Here is a 16,579-nt window from a genome sequence, read left to right as displayed (position 1 = left end):
TCCACAACCAGAGAGCTAATGATGGCTCCTAGTTTTTGGTCTTTTGCAGGGAAAAGAAATGCAAGGTTATTTTGGGGTCTCAGCGTGGGGAGAGTCTGGCATGATCAGGACTAGGGTCAGGTAAATGAGGCCCCCGCCATACAACCAAATTGAAGGGGCCACCACAAAATTCAGTGATCAAGACAAATTATGTTTAATGTAATATTTTTAAAAATCAAAATTAATGCAAAAAATTCCCAATGAACAACATATCAACATTTTAAAGAAAGATGGGATGCAACGCTGACTCTAATAAAAATGTTAGATAATAACAAGTGCTGTCGAGGATGTGGAGAAATCAGACCGTCCTCCAACGCTAGTGGGAATGTACAATGATGCAGCCACTGTGGAAAACATCTGTCATTTCCTCAAATGGTTACGCACAGTTACCACACCAGCCGTCAGTTCCACTCCTAGGTATACAGCCCCGAAGGAAAACGTGTCCACACAAAAACCAGCACGCGAATATTTAGAGCAGCATCACTCACGACAGCCAAACCGTGGAAACAAACCGAGTATCTATCATCAGATGAATGGGTAGACAAAATGCAGTATATCCGTAGAATGCAATATTATTCAGCCTTAAAAGGAAATGAAGCACTGATGCATGCTACAATGTGGATGAACCTTGAAAACGTTACACTGAGAGAAAGAAGCCAGTCACGAAAGCATAAATATTGTATGATTCTATTGTGTGAAATGTCCAGAACAGGCAAATCGATAGAGACAGTAGATTGGCACTTACTTAGGGCTGGAGGGAGGTGGGGAAAGTCGGGTGATAGCTGAAGGGTACAGGGTTTCTCTGGAGGTGATGAAAATGCCCTGAACTGACTGTGGTGATGATTACACGTATCTTTGAATGGACGAGTTACATGGTGTATGAATTGTATCTCCTTAAAGCTGTTTCTCAAATCCCACACCTAGCTGATGATAATGCTCAAAAAACTGGAGCTATTACCAGCATAACTATTATCAAGGAAGGAAGAAAGGGAGGAAGGGGCGGAGGGAGGGAGGATGGAGGAGAAGAGAGAGAGAGAGAGGGAAAGTTACTCCGTCTCTGACACAGATGTCCGGCTTCATCTTTGAGCTAAAGCGTCTGCAGACCAGCACTCCCCAATCTTCTCTGCAGATCCTGTAGAGCACGGTTCCCACAGTGTCACCCCCAGACCACCAGCAGCATCACCTGGGGTCGTGTTAGAAATGCAGATCCTACAGCCCCTTTCAGACCCTCTGGGGTGGGCCCAGCAGCCTGTGACTTAGCCAGCCCCCAGGTGACTGTGATGGGTCCCCAAGTTGCAGACTCACGCTGGCCTCACTCCTGCCACAGAGGACTCACTCAGCCAAGCCCACACTGCATCCCTGCACCTCCCTGGCTTTGTGACCCTGGACAAGTCCTGAACCTCACTGTGTCCCTTTCCTCAGTTAAAAACGGGGTGTAACCCAAAGGGGCTGCCTGCCTCTTCTCGTGCCCCGTTTTGAGGCAGAGCCAGCCTATGGATGCACATCCCCCCAGTATCTGACTCTACAACACATGAAAGAGAAGTAGGTTTTCATTGGGGATTTTGAGGGAGTCGGGGAAGAAGATTTACATCGAGTACTCTAAGGCAAGCTTATAAACCTTATAACATGCCCGTTTCCTCCCTGCTCTTTCCTCCAGTGTCTTCACCAGTCACCGGCCCATCACCTCCCCTGGTTCCCGGTCAACTGGCAGCCATTGGGCATTTCATCCTGCCCCTCCCATTTCCCTCAACGCAGCCACCACTTCCTCATCCCTCTCTAGGTCTTTGCCCCATCTCTCTACACATTTCTTTTCTCACAAGGAGAAATTCAGATCTCCCCCCCCCCGCAAGTTGCATCCTTAGAGCATCTTCAGCTCAGCCAACAAAGGCAACTTATAGGAGGACAACCCCTTCCTTCTAAAATGTGACTAACTGAAAATGAAAACTAATTTTCCCCATAAAAAATGCTTTCCTTTCCTCAACAAGACAGTGACAATGAGAAAGATGAACTATCTGAAGCACAGATCACAATCCGTGGTATACAGCAGGTGCCGACTCACTGTGCTGTTTGTGTCATTGTTTTGAGTAGATCAAGCACCCCTCATTCACACATTCAAGAGAAACCATGCACACAGGTTCCCAACACAGTGATGTGGGCATCCCGTCCTCCATGGACAACCCACTCTCAGCACAGGGGACAGAAGGAAGTTGACACACAAGGTCAATCTTGGGGAGGTTGTCTCCCCCGTGAATCCAGGAGGAATGAGGTCAACCAGCCTGGGGGAAAGGAGAGAAAACAGAAACCTAGAATTTACAGAGCACTTGCTGAGGGGGAGGAGGGGAATTCACAGACAGGAATCATCACAGTGAAGTGTAACACTTCGCCTTTGACAGGTGGAAGACTGAAGTGCCTCCACCCACCACATCCCCTGCCACAAAACCGGCCACTTCAGGAGTCCTGGGGAAAGAGCTTGCTGATGAAGGTCTTCCTCATGGCGATCTTCAGATCCTTGTTTCCAGGCTGAAAATGATTGGGCTAAGAAAGGGGGTGAAGAATGTATAGGTCATGGCCATCAGGGTGTCACTGTCCATAGAATGAGGGCCCTTGGGTTTGATGTAGATGATGGAGGCAAAACCGTAGTGCACGACCACCACAGTGAGGTGGGACACACATGTGGAGAAGGTCTTGTGCCGGCCCTCAGCAGAGGGGATTCTCAAGATGGTGGCCACAATGAAGACATAGGAGAGGAAGATGAGGAAAGAGCAGCCCATCAGAGCCATGAGACAGACCAGGATCACACCCAAGGTGACAGAGGATGTCTCCCTCCCACAGGACAACTTCAAGAGGGAAAGCACATGGCACCCAAAATGGTAGATCACATTAGACCCACAGAAGGTGAGGTGAAACACAATCTATGTCACCATCATCCCCATGACTGAGCCATCAACCCAGGACCAGGACACAAGACGGACACAGCCTCAGGTGCCCATGAGCACATTGTAGCGCACAGGGTGACAGATGGCCACGTAGCGGTCATAGCCCATGATCATGAGCAGGAAGGAGTGTGTGAAGCCAAACGTGAAGGAGAAGAACATCTGGCTGGCACAGGCCACAAAGGTGATGGAGTGATGGGTGGAGAGCATGTCCACCAGCATGCGAGGGCTGACAGCCACAGTGAACAGGATCTCAGAGATAGAGAGGGCACACAGGAAGAGGTACATGGGCGTGTGGAGGCTGCGCTCGCTCCAGATGGTGGCCATGATGAGCAGGTTCCCCAGCAGCGTGAACAGGTGCATCAGCAGGAAAAGCAGGAAGAAGGCAGGCAGGAGATGCTGGGGGAAGGTGGAGAAGCCAATGAGGATGAATTCAGTCCCCGTGCTCCAGTTCTGACCAGGCCAGGATGCTGCATCTGCTCAGATCAGAAACAGACTGAAGCCCAGTCGTTAAACCATAGGCTCTAACACAATAATATGGCAATTCAAGAGCCCTATTCTATTGAACAATTTTCTCAACTTTTCTGGGTTTCATAATCTTCATCAGTAAGACAGAGTAAATCATAACAGTGTTTCCCATTCAGTATTGTGATCAAGATAAAATGAGATCAGTATATTGAGTGCTTCAGGCATAGTTTGGTACTGGGTTTTTACTAAAAGTGACTGAAATATAGAAGAGCTCCCATGTTTGGAACCATTAAACAGATGTAGATGGTCAGGGTCATATTCTCTTGAATAATGTGCATGTTCTAGAAAACATGTATTTGGATCTTGGGGATAAAAAATATTTTTACTCTGAGAGTCTTTGTCTTTTCATTGACTATTTCAATCATCTACATTTATTTAGATATTACTTTAATGGTACTCATTTCTGCTGTCTTACTTCATATTTTGCATTTACTGTTCTAAAGGAACTGAACATAAAGTTTGAAAATGAAAGGATGGACAAGTATATGTCAGGCAAATATGTACCAAGTGAAAGCTGAGTCAGCAATCTTGAAACAGACAAAATGGATTTAAGGAAACAATAATGATACTGTCTCTATTACCATATGCCACTAAAAGGAACCAAGCTTCCCTGGAGAAATGGCCTGGGCATGGAAGCAAGCCTAGGATGTCTTGTCTCAGCCTGAGATGAAACTTTCACTGAGTTATGGGTTAATGTTAAAAGGATGTGGGAACCAGTTTGAAAATGTGCACAATTGGCCAAAGCTGATCATGTAAATGAATGATCATTGCACTTAGAATGGTGGATCAATTTAAATAACATCCTAAGCAGCAATCAGATAATCCAGAGGGTGGGACATTCCACAGAGCAATTGTTCTCGTCTCATCAGTACCAGAGTCATGAGAAGAATGAAGAGCAATTTAAGAGGCATGGCACCCAGGTGCAATGCAGGTACTAGATTACATCCTGATTTAGGTAAACTGGTGTAAACTATTGTTAAAGCTCCAAGAACACTTTGATTATGGAATGAATAAATGGCTACGCATGAATAATATTAAGGGATTATTATTAATTTAGTTGATTTTACGTGTGATCTCGTTATTTTGGCTGTGAAGATAATATTCTTAGTTTAGATTCATGCAGAATTTCAAAATTCCACACACACACACACACTCCAAGAGACAAAGAGGAATAGTTGCTTAAGTATAGAATAACATTGTAGAAACCAGCATGAGGATCAATCATCTCTATAACAGTATACCTGGATATTAAGTAGTAGATAATCAATACAACTAAAGGAAAATAGATATAAATAGTAACAGCTAAATCAACAATAGATAAAAAATTGTAGACATTTTAATAGAGTTCAGAAATGTCAGTTGGGAATTATTAATTAAAATGCAATTAGAATGTTCAGATTTTAGCTATTGGATATATTTAGACTCTTAAGAAAGGGAGATTAAACATTGATTTCAAGCACATAGAGGACTTTTTCAAAAACTGAGTACATGTTAGCAGATAAAAACATCCCCTATCAATTAGAAAGTATAAATATTATATAGATTATAGTGCAGTAAACTAGAAATTGATAGAGAAGGAATAGCTTTATGACCAGCTAGATTTGGAAGCTAAAGTGATTATTAAATATTCTTCTGTTTCAACAGGAAAACACAAATCAAATGTAAAAATATTTACAGTTAAATGATTGAAGCATCAAAAGTCAAATTTTAACCTGAAAGAGTACTATGAAGGAAATACACAGCTTTAAATGTATTCATTAAGAAACTTTATGAAGAAAACAATCATGCTTAATAAAAGCAAAATCAGGTTATTGGAAAGATTAACAAGATAGAGAAAAAAGGGACAAGATGTCAACAACAAAACTCAAAATTAACATTGGGAACTAACAACAAAAAATGGATATTTTTAAAATTAATAACAATAGTAAGAAAAATACAAGTTAAGTTGGAAACAGTAGATGAAATAAATACACTCTTAGAAAAATGTAAACTTTCAAAACTGATGCAAGAAAAAATAGCAGCCCTGAATAATGAAATTAGTTTTAAAAAATTAAATGTCAGTGTTTTTACCTTCTACTTATGAATGAGATCATACAGTACTTGACTTTCTCCCTCTGACTTATTTCACTCAGCATAATACCCTCAAGGTCCATCCATGTAGTCACAAATGGCTGGATTTCCTCATTTCATGTGGCTGAGTAGTATTCCATGGTGTATAAATACCACATCTTTTTATCCACTCGTCCCTTGATGGGCACATAGCAATGGAAAATGATAGGTGGTTACCATCGGGGCGGGGTGGGGGCAACAAAAGTGGTGACTAGGCTCACATGTGAGGAGATGGACTATAATTAGTTTTTGGGTGGTGAACATGAGGTAATCTAACAGAATTCAGAATATATTATGATGTACATCCAAAAGCTATATAATGTTATAATCCAATGTTACTGCAATTTAAAAAAATAGCAATAAATTGGAAAAAAAAAAGCAAAAGAAATTAAATGGTTAGTCAGCGACTGTCCCTCCCCAATATTGTGGCCCCAGTGGATTTACAGGTGACCTCTCCTAAACTTTCAAGGAAGATTTGGTGAGAATATTATACATGTTCTTCAAAAAGGAGAAAAAATATGTGAAAACTGCTCCACTCATTTGATCAGGTTAATGCAAACTTGATTCTAAAACCAAGTAGAATGTTTCTAAGAACAGAAATTCGTGCTTGCCCTATTCATGCAGATTTTAAAATCCATACTAAGACATAACCTAGCCAAATCCAGTGGTTTATGAAAAATAGTATATTATGATCAAGTGGTGTTGGTTTATCCTGTGAATGACAAGGATGGTTGGGCATCAGAAAAGCTATCATGCGACTGATCATAAGAATAAAGAAAAATCGTATAATTATTTCAATCAAGGAAGGAATATACTTTCTAAAAATCAAGTCCCATTTGTGATTTTTTTCTGAGCTATAATTGACATACACACTGTACTAGTTTTAGGTGTACCACATAATCATTGGATATACGTACCTCTATTTAGGGTTTTTGAAAAAGTCTCTTTGCAACATGTGTGGAAGGGGACTTTCCTAGCTAGATAAGGAAGATATCCCACAAATTTAGCAAAAATTCTACTAAAAGGGGAAACTTCAGAGGCAGTGTTTTAGGATGAGGAGGAAGAGAAGGCTACTCACTGTCTCTGCTGTTCTTCAGTGTGGAACCGACAGTCATGAGCGGTGAGAAAAAGAAAGAAGGAGCCTCAGGACTGGAAGGGAAGAACGTAATCACCCACCTGGAAAAGATCAAAGGTCAGCATGTGACACGTGACAACAACAGGAGAACACAACGCTGCAGAAGGCAGATCAATTCACAAGACTCATAGCCTTTCCCATGGTATTACACCAGGAACAATCATTCAACACATAGGATTTAAGTAAATAGTAAGATAACATTTCCAACAGTAACACAAACTGTGAAGAAACAGCCCTCAGGCATTTTGGTCTTCAGATCCTCCACACTCAAAAGTTACTGAGGCCCCTAAAGACCTCTATCAGTTTTTACCCAATTAGACATTAAAACTGAGAATCTTCAAAAATATTTAGCTATTAGTACATTTAAAAGAGCAATATACACTTATTTCATGTTAATACAAGTAATATGCTTTTAAGAAAGTACATTTTAAAAAACATTTAGTGAGGAGAGTGGCCTTGTTTTACATTTTTGAAACATGTCCAATGTCTGAGTTGAGAGGAGACAGCCTGATCATTGTATCTGCTTCTCGTTCAGTCTGTGGCAGTATGTTCTTCCAGTCAACGATATGACAAAACCCATCCTCAGATGTAAGTGGAAAAGGAAGGGACTGTGGACCCCAGGGTTCCTCATATCACACTTTGGCATCCTCTGTTATAAAATGTATAGGAATTAACCCAAAGCTTGCAATACCTCCAAAGACAGAAATTTTAACTACTAGTGAAAATGTAGGTGATCTGAATACATGAAAACCTGTCTACACTCTTGGATGGGATGAGCTAGTGTGGTTATGATGTCAGTTGTTCCCCAAATTATACCATTGGTGCAAACGCACTTCCAATTCCTGTGAACTGAGTGTAAATTTAACACTATCGAAATTTCCTTCTGGAAAACAAAAATAGGGCAAAACTATACTAACCTTCTAAAATGAGTAATTGGGGACATCAGTGTCATGGCAGAGTGAGCTTGCCTGGGACTCTCTCCCCTCCAACATACAACAAAAAGGAGCAACCATATTTGAACAGAAAATGCCCTAAAAGCACAGGAATCCATAGAGAGTGACAGCAGCCAAATGATGGGGGTGTGGAGACGCGGGAGCCCCCCTCAGAGGAGCTGGAATGTGTTAAGAGAGATTTCACTCCCTTCCCTAAAGACTGCAATCGTCCTGCAGAAGGAGCTGTGAGGGAAGGATCAGGGGAGGGGTCACATGCCTGCAGAACCTCCCAGAACTCCCTAAGGTCCTCACAGCCTAGAGGGAAGCCCTCTAACCTGGCAAAAGCTATTGCGTGGGGTGACCTCATCAAGCCAAGACCCCAGGAGACCAGATAGCAGAGCTGATCAGGAAACCAGGGACTGCGCACAAAGGAAAATGCACCCCCCCAACCCGTGCTGTGCTGTGCCATCTCAGCTGAAGGCATAGGGCTCAGAATATGTGGCTCTCAACCCCCATCCAGTGGCGATAGGCTGTAACTGCCACAGAATAATATCAAAATGGGAAAAACCCACCCTTCCAGCATCACACCGTTCATCAAAACTCCAGACCAGAAAGAAAACAAATATTCAGAATTCTGTCCTGAGGAGTCAGAAATGAGTAGACTAAACAACAATGAAATTCAGAATAGCTATCATCAAAAAACTCAATGAGGTAAAAGAGAATATAGAGAAATGATTCAGTGAGTTCAGGAACTACATCACTAAAGAGACTGAAACTATAAAGAAGCATCAGTCAGAAATACTAGAGATGAAAGGCTTAATGGAAGAGTAAAACAAAATACAGATTCCTCGAATGCTTGTGTGGACACCACAGAGGAGAAAATCAGCATAATTGAATGTAGACATGTTGACGGGGCCAACCCCATGGCCGAGTGGTTAAGTTCGCATGCTTCATTGTGGCGGACCAGGGTTTGGATCCTGGGCGTGGACATGGCACTGCTCCTCCGGCCACATTGAGGCTGCATCCCATATGCCACAACTAGAAGGACCTACAACTGAGATATACAACTATGTACCAGGGGCGGATTTGGGGAGATAAAGCAGAAAAAAAAAAAAACATAGGCATGTTGAATTGTTCCACACAGAGCAGGAGAGAGAACTGAGACTAAAAAGAAATGAAAAAAGTCTCCAAGAAATATCTGACTCAATGAAGAAATGCAACATAAGAATTATAGGTATCCAAGAAGGTGAGGAGAAGGAGAATGGAGCAGAAAGCTTGTTCACAGAAATAATAGCAGAGTGCTTCCCAAATCGAGGGAATGAGAGGGAAATGTGTGTGGAGGAAGATTTCAGATCTTCTCAATTTGTCAATGTAAAAAGACCTACTTCAAGGCATATAGTAGTAAAACTGGCAAAAGTGAGTGACAGAGAAAGAATAGTCAGGGCAGCAAGGCAGAAGAAAATAACCTACAAAGCAACCCTTATCAGACTTTTGGAACATTTCTCTGCAGAAACCTTACAAACTAGGAGAGAATGGAATGACATATTCTAAAGTTTGAAAGATAAAAATCTTCAGCCAAGAGCACTCTATCCAGCAAAAATACCCTTCAGATATGAGGAGAAATTAAATCTTTCCCAGACGAACAAAAGCTGAGGGACTTCATAGCCACGAGACCCACTCCTCCACTACAAATCCTCAAGAAGGCCCTCATAGCTGAAAAAGGGAAAAAAGGGAGAATGGGGTCACAAAAGACAGGGGAAGGAGACAAATAGATAGAATCAGAATAGGATAGCAAATATTCAGCTGTAGCATTAGGATAAAAGGAAGGAAAAGATCAAAAACAAAGACAATCTCGTCACTTTGACCACAAACTCAGAACAGAAGCTGGATAAGATACAAGAATAATAACTCAGGAGGAGAGGAGGAAAGGGACTGAATCAGTTTAGACTACGGAAATAAGACGCCATCAGAAAACGGACTATGTTATGCACGAGATTCTGAATACAAACTTCAGGGTAGCTACTAAACTAAAAAGTAGAACAAAGACATAAAAAATAAATAAGGAAAAAACTAAGAAACATAGCATAACAAACTGCAGAACTCAATGTGTAGACCAAAACACACAGGACGAGAAACAAAGGAAATGCAGGAAAATCGGAAAATGAGTGACAGAATGATGGCATTAAGCCCTCATACGTCAATAATCACCCAGAATGTAAATGGATTGAGCTCTCCAATAAACAGACACAGAGTGGCAAGATGGATTAAAGAACAAGATCCAACAATTTGCTGCCTCCAGTAAACACATCTGAGCCCCAATGACAAATACCAGCTCAAAGTGAAGGGGTGGAAGAGGATACTCCAAGCTAATGGCAAGCAAAAGAAAGTGGTTGTCACAATGCTTATATCAGACAAAGTAGATTTCAAGATAAGGAAGGTGAAGAGAGACAAAGAGGGGTAATATATAATGATCAAAGGGACACCGCATCAAGAAGAAATCATGCTTGTAAATTTCTATGCACCCAACACCGGAGCACCAAAGTTCATAAAGCGACTATTAACAAACCTAAAAGAAGACATCAAAAATAACACAATAATAGTATGGGACCTCAACACCCCACTCACATCATTGGACAGATCATCCAGGCAGAAAATCAACAAGGAAGCAGTGGAATTAAACAGAAAGCTAAAACAGTTGGACTTAATAGACATATATAGAACACTACATCCCCAAACCGCAGAATACGCATTCTTCTCATGTGGACACGGAACATTCTCAAGGATAAACTATATGTTGGGAAACAAGCAAGCGTCCATAAATTTAAAAAATTTGAAATAACAGCAAGCATCTTCTCCAATCATAATGTCATAAAGCTAGAAATTAATTACAAGAAAAAAGCTGAGACAGGGACAAAGATGTGGAGACTAAATAATATGCCATTGAACAGCAATGGATCATTGAAGAAATTAAAGAAGAAATCAAAAATATCTGGAGACACATGAAAATGATCACATGCCATACCAAGTCATATGGAATGCAGCAAAAGCTAAAAGTAAGAGGGAAAGTCATTGCAATACAGGCTCACCTTAAAAAACAAGAAAAGTCCCAAATAAGCAATCTCAAATTACACCTAACTGAATTAGAAAAAGAAGAAAAAAACAAAGCCCAAAGTCAGCAGAAGGAGAGAAATAATAAAAATCAGTGCAGAAATAAATGCTATTGAAACAAAAAAGGCAGTAGAAAAGATCAATGAAATAAGGAGCTGGTTCTTTGAGAAGAGAAAGAAAATTGACAACCTCCTAGCTAGACTTACAAAGAAAAAAACAGAGAAAGCTCAAATAGACAAAATCAGAAATGAAAGAGGAGAGATAACAACAGACACCACAGAAATACAACAGATTATAAGAGAATACTATGAAAAACTATATGTCAACAAAATGGATAACCTAGAGGAAATGGATAAATTCTTAGACTCTTAGAACATCCCACAGTTGAGCCAAGAAGAAACAGACAATCTGAACAGACCAATAACGAGGAAAGAGATTGAAACAGGAATCAAAAGCATCCCAAAGAATAAAACCCCAGCACCAGATGGCTTTCGGGGGAATTCCACCAAACATTCAGAGAGGATTTAATATCAATCCTTTTCAAGCTATTCCAAAAAACTAGGGAGGATGGAATACTTTCTAGCACATTCTATGAGGCCAACATCACTCTGATACCAAAACCTGACAAGGACAGCACAAAAAAGGAGAACTACAGGCCAATGTCGCTGATGAACATAGATGCAAAAATTCTCAACAAAATTTTGGCAACGCGAATTCAGCAATTTAACTAAAGGATCATACATCATGATCAAGTGGGATTTATACCACGGACACAGGGATGGTTCAACATCCGCAAATCAATCAATGTGATACACCACATCAAAAAATTCAGGAATAAAAAGCACATGATCAGCTCAATAGATGCAGAGAAAACATTTGATAGGATCCAACAGCCATTTATGATAGAAATTCTTAACAAAATGGGGATAGAAGGAAATTGCCTCAACATAATAAAGGCCATACATGACAACCCACAGCCAACATCATACTCAATGGGAAAAAACTGAGTGCCATCCCCCCGGAAACAGAAACGAGACAAGGATGCCCTCTATCACCCCTCTTATTCAACAAAGTACTTGAGCTTTTGACCAGAGCAATTAGGCAAGAAAAAGTAATAAAAGGAATCCAAATAGGGAAGGAAGAAGTGAAACTCTTGCTGTTTGCAGACGACATGATCTTATATATAGAAAACCCCAAGGAATCAATTGGAAAACCATTAGAAATAATCAACAACTACAGCAAAGTTGCAGGGTATAAAATCAACTTACATAAATCAGTAGCATTTCTATACTCTCATAATGCACTAACAGAAAAAGAACTCAAGAACACAATACCATTCACAATCATAACAAAAAGAATAAAATACCATGGGGTGAATTTAACTAAGGAAGTAAAAGACCTATACAACGAAAACTACAAGACTTTCCTAAAAGAATTGGATGATGACATAAAGAGATGGAAAGACATTCCATGCACACGGATTGGAAGAATAAACATAGTTAAAATGTCCATTCTACCTAAAGCAATCGACAGATTCAATGCAATCCCTCTCAGAATGCCTATGACATTCTTTACAGAAATAGAACAAAGAATCCTAAAATTCATATGGGGCAAGAAAAGACCCCGAATTGCTAAAGCAATCCTGAGAAAAAAGAACAAAGCTGGAGCCAGCACAATCCCTGACTTCAAAACATGCTACAAAGCTACGGTAATCAGAACAGCATGGTACTGGTACAAAAACAGGTGAACAGATCACTGGAACAGAATTGAAAGCCCAGGAATAAAACCACACATCTATGGAGAGCTAATGTTCGACAAAGGAGTGGAGGGGATACAATGGAGAAAAGAAAGTCTCTTCAACAAATGGTGCTGGGAAAACTGGAAAGCCACATGTAAAAGAAGGAAAATGACCATTCTTTTTCCCATTCACAAAAATAAACTCAAAATGGATCAAAGACCTAAAGGTAAGACCTGAAACCATAAGGCTTCTAGAAGAAAATCTAGGCAGTACACTCTTTGACATCAGTATCAAAAGGATCTTTTTGGACACCATGTCTTCTCAGACAAGGGAAACACTAGAAAGAATAAACAAATGGGAATGCATCCGACTGAAGAGCTTCTTCAAGGCAAGGGAAAACAGAATTGAAACAAAAAAACAACCCATCAACTGGGAAAAAATATTTCCAAATCATATATCCGACAAAGGGTTAATCTCCATAATATATAAAGAACTCACACCGCTCAACAACAAAAACTCAAACAACCCAATCAAATAAGGGGCAGGTGACATGAACAGACATTTCTCCAAAGAAGATATACAGATGGCCAATAGGCACATGAAAAATGCTCATCATCATTGATCATCAGGGAACTGCAAATCAAAACTACACTAAGATATCACCTTACACTCATTAGAATGGCAAAAATAACCAAAAAAAAAGTAACAAGTGTTGGAGAGGTTGTGGAGAAAAAGGAACCCTCATACACTACTGGTGGGAATGTAACCTGGTGCAGCCACTATGGACAACAGTGTGGAGATTTCTCAAAAAATTAAAAATAGAAATACCATATGACCCAGCCATCCCACTACTGGGTATCTATCCAAAGAGCTTGAAGTCAGCAATTCCAAAAGGCCCACGCACCGCTGTGTTCATTGCAGCATTATTTGCAATAGCCAAGACGTGGAAGCAACCTAAGTGTCCATCAACTGATAACTGGATAAAGAAGATAGGGTGTATATATACATATATACACACAATGGAATACCAGTCAGCCAAAAAAAGGATAAAATCGTCTCATTCACAACAACATGGATGGACATTGAGGGTATTATGTTAAGTGAAATAATCCAGATAGAGAAAGACAATGTCTGTATGACTCCACTCATATGCAGAAGTTAAACATGTGGACAAAGAGAACACAGTAGTGGCTACTGGGGAAAGGGGGGATGGGGGTGGGGACAAAGGGTGAAGTGGTGCACCTACAACACGACTGACAAACAGTAATGTACAACTGAAATTGCACAAGGTTGTAAACCATCATAATCTCAATAAAAAGTTAAAAGAAAATAACAACGAGCAATTGGGAGACATAAGCCTTTGCAGAGATTGAGACACATTATACAGTCATAGTCATGTTTAACAAGATAAACGTGGAACATACACAGACACTGATTAAAGCGATTGATTGTCTCAGAAAACGTGCCTGCGTTATCAAAACCTAATGTATGATAAAGGCAGCTACAGGAGTCAAAGGAAAAGATGGATTCTATACTAGTTTATGTTGGGAAAATCCTCATTTTATGAAGGAAAGTTAATCTAAATTTCTGCCTAAGACCACATGCAAATGTGGAATCCAGATGGAACAAGACACAAATATGAAATATAGACTATAAAGTTAACAGGAAAAAGTGTAGAATAATAATTTTGTTGATCTAGCAGTGGAGAAGGAACTCTTAGCCAAATTTTTCAAGCACAAATGGTAAGGTGATTTTGAAAAGATAGAAAACATCAACATGAAGGATTTTGTTCAACAGAGGACGTCCTGGATAAAGTTGACAGGCAGATGGAAAGTTGGGAAAAGAGCATTTGCATTGTCCTATGCCACAACTAGAAGGACCCACAACTAAAATATACAACTACGTACAGCTGGGGTTTAGGGGGTGGGAAAGCAGAAAAAGAAAGAAGATTGCCAACTATTGTTAGCTCAGGTGCCAATATTTAAAAAGAAAAAAACAGAAGAAGGAGTAGGAACTTCAGTACAGGAATGAGCGAAGGTCACAAGCAGACAAAACACAGAAAGAGGTACCCAGGTAAATGGAAAGATGCTGAAAAGAGTAATAACTGGAAAAAGAGAGAGAACAATGGAATTTCACTGTGCAGCTGTTCAGTCCTCTGGATCAAAACATGCCCCGAGTTGACCGGGCTGTGGGGAGAAAGGTTGCTGGAGCACGGCTGCTGGAACGTACAATGATGAAAATTAAGAGAACACATGCTCTGTGTACCTGTCATTTTGCTCCTGATCATCTGTTTCGGTTCCTCATACCTATTTCTAGGGGAGTGTGTAAGAGGATCTTCCTTGTAGCATTGCTCTAGTAGAGGAATGGGACAAGCCTGCCTGTCCATAACGAGGGAGAGGACATGTAAGATGGGTTGTACGCAAACTCTGGTCCCCCAGGCAGGAGTTAGATGTACACAGGGCAGGGGATATGATTCTTCAAAATATTATGAGAGAATAAAGCAAAACAGAGGAAAACCTCTCTGGCATAATTCCATTTGGGCGCATTAAAGGTAGAGCACATGAAACTACTCTGTATGATACTGCAACAGTGGATACATGTCAGTATTCCTTTGTCAAAACCCATAGAATGTACAACACAAAGAGTGAAACCTAAGGTAAAGTACGGAATTCAGTTATAATAATGTATCCATATTGGTTCATTAGTTGAAACAGTGTACTATGCTACTACAGGATTGTACAACGTTTGGTAGCTTTCCTGGCCCAAGTCAACCAATGCCAGCAGCATCCCCTCCCTCCTCGTGAGTCAAACAATCAAACGTATCTCCAGACATGTACAAGTATTCCATAGGGGTCAGAATCACCCAACATGAGAATCACTGACCTAGAGGCTACAAAGGGCACCCGGGTGGGTGAGAAGCAGGGACCCAGAAGAAGTAACCTGAGAAGATCCCTCCCAAAGAAAGAGCCTCTCTTAGGACCCTTCTCCCGGGTCCTGACCCCATGTCCAGGCTGGGCAGCACTCCCCTCCCGAGAACTGTCTGATCCTGCCCTCCTACCCTCACCGTCCTGGTCCGCCGCAGCCTGGGCTGCCTCTCCCATGAAGCGGCCAGCAGGGGAGGGCAGAAGAAGCTCTCCTGCTTGATGCTGTGAGCAGCACACACAGCCAGGTGTGGGGCAGACCTCGGGGCTCCTCCAGCTGAAGCCATGTGCTTTATCCCTGCTGCAGCCTTCCCAGCACGCTGCTCCCCAGGGCCTCTCCGGGACGCCAACCTAGAGGATCTGTCCACAGGGTCTGGAGAGGCCAGGAGGGACCTCAGTGAGCCTTTGGGGCCCTGCAGCCTCCACTCAACCTCCAACTCTGCACACATAACAATGATCCCCCACTGACTCTCTCTCAGAGAGGCCCCAGCTCATCTTGAGGTTGAACTTCTGCCTTTCAACACATCCTCCCAATAGGTGCAACTCAACCACAGTAATGAGACATTAATGGGCTTTTAACAAATATGTGGAGAAAAAGATAAAAGAATTTCCACAAGATGTCAGATAGCAACACCTTTTTAACATGCTTTATGGTCTTACCCAAACACTGAACCCCATCCCTTTCTCTCTCTCCTCTCCTTCTCTCTCTCCCTCTGTTCCTGAATCCTTACCTCCCGCATCTCCCTTCTCTATCCCTTCCTCAGGGGAAAATTTCTCTCTTACCAACCTGCTTCTCCTTCTTCCTCCCTTTCCCAGATTTTGCCTGATATTCTTTTTCATCTAATTCAAATTCAGATTGATTTAAAGGACTCTATTCCTACTGATCTGCTCTCTCTCTCTCTTTCCTTCTCTCTCGGTCTCTCTCTGTATTGATTCTGATTCCTTTACTCAACTTGGCTCAATGTAAGAAAACTCTCGTAGAATCCATCCCTCCCACAGGCAGTGAGGAACTGCAAACCGTAACCCATTTTCTCAGAGACACATACTTTATTATCTTGTGCACATTTTTAATAATTTAAAAGACAATAATAAAACACTAGATACAATGCCTGATACAGAGAAAAGGTCCAATACTG

At 41.2% G+C, this 16,579-nt stretch overlaps 1 pseudogene; it reads right to left on the bottom strand.

Moving 5' to 3' along the window:
- Positions 1-2,487: 2,487 nt before the first annotated feature.
- LOC123289408 (olfactory receptor 10H3-like) lies at positions 2,488-15,623 on the bottom strand (annotated as a pseudogene).
- Positions 15,624-16,579: the final 956 nt, after the last annotated feature.

Source organism: Equus asinus, chromosome 10 (assembly GCF_041296235.1).
Source record: "Equus asinus isolate D_3611 breed Donkey chromosome 10, EquAss-T2T_v2, whole genome shotgun sequence".
Taxonomy (NCBI): Eukaryota; Metazoa; Chordata; class Mammalia; order Perissodactyla; family Equidae; genus Equus; species Equus asinus.
Note: the sequence above shows the minus strand (reverse complement) of the source record. Positions and strands in the feature narration are given on the sequence as shown.